Genomic DNA, 783 nt, shown 5'->3' with positions numbered 1-783 from the left:
TTATTACATTTCCAAGAGTATCTGCATTCCGACGTCTTCATGTAAGGATCCCTTGCTGATATAAAGATGTTACTAAGGCCTGCTGGGAAGCCAGCTCACTCTTAAGGGAATGATATTAATAAGTTTGCTATATATGAAGGTAATATCTGTTCCCGAAAGAACAGTTACCGTTAATGACCATGCAGCTTTGCCAGAAATGAAATGATAGTTAAATGGACACCCTAGCGGCAAACAGGCGTTGATGTACTTCATTGGGGACATGTTGAAAATGTGTGCCCCGACCGGGACTCGAACCCAGGATCTCCTGCTTACATGGCAGACGCCCTATCCACCTGAGCCACCGAGGGCACAAAGGACAGCGCGCCTGCAGGGACTTATCCCTTGCACGCTTCCCTTGAGACCCACCCAACGTGTCCACACCATTGCATTGCCCATTGCCCATCATACTCATTACTTGTGGCACATTAATCTACCAAGTCCTGTACGAGTTCGGGCATAGCGTGTGCGTTCGCACAAGAAGGTCAATGGCTGGGAAGCCATATTTTTAACTATATATGACGGTAGTATCTGTTTCCGAAAGAACAGTTACCGTTGATGACCATGCAGTTTTGCTAGAAATGAAATGATAATTAAATGGACACCCTAGCTGCAAACAGGCGTTGATGTATTTCATTGGAGACATGTTGAAAATGAGTACCCGACCGGGACTCGAACCAGGGATCTCCTGCTTACATGGCGGACGCTCTATCCATCTGAGCCACCGAGGCCACACAGGATAGTGCC

The 783-nt window shown here is 47.1% G+C and overlaps 1 non-coding gene across 1 annotated transcript; it reads right to left on the bottom strand.

Moving 5' to 3' along the window:
* Positions 1-273: 273 nt before the first annotated feature.
* On the bottom strand, positions 274-348 carry Trnat-ugu. The gene has a single exon. It is a non-coding gene; the product is annotated as a tRNA-Thr (tRNA).
* Positions 349-783: the final 435 nt, after the last annotated feature.

Source organism: Schistocerca piceifrons, chromosome 4 (genome assembly GCF_021461385.2).
Source record: "Schistocerca piceifrons isolate TAMUIC-IGC-003096 chromosome 4, iqSchPice1.1, whole genome shotgun sequence".
NCBI lineage: Eukaryota > Metazoa > Arthropoda > Insecta > Orthoptera > Acrididae > Schistocerca > Schistocerca piceifrons.
The sequence above is the reverse complement of the archived record's forward strand: the minus strand, read 5'-3'. Positions and strand labels throughout refer to the sequence as shown.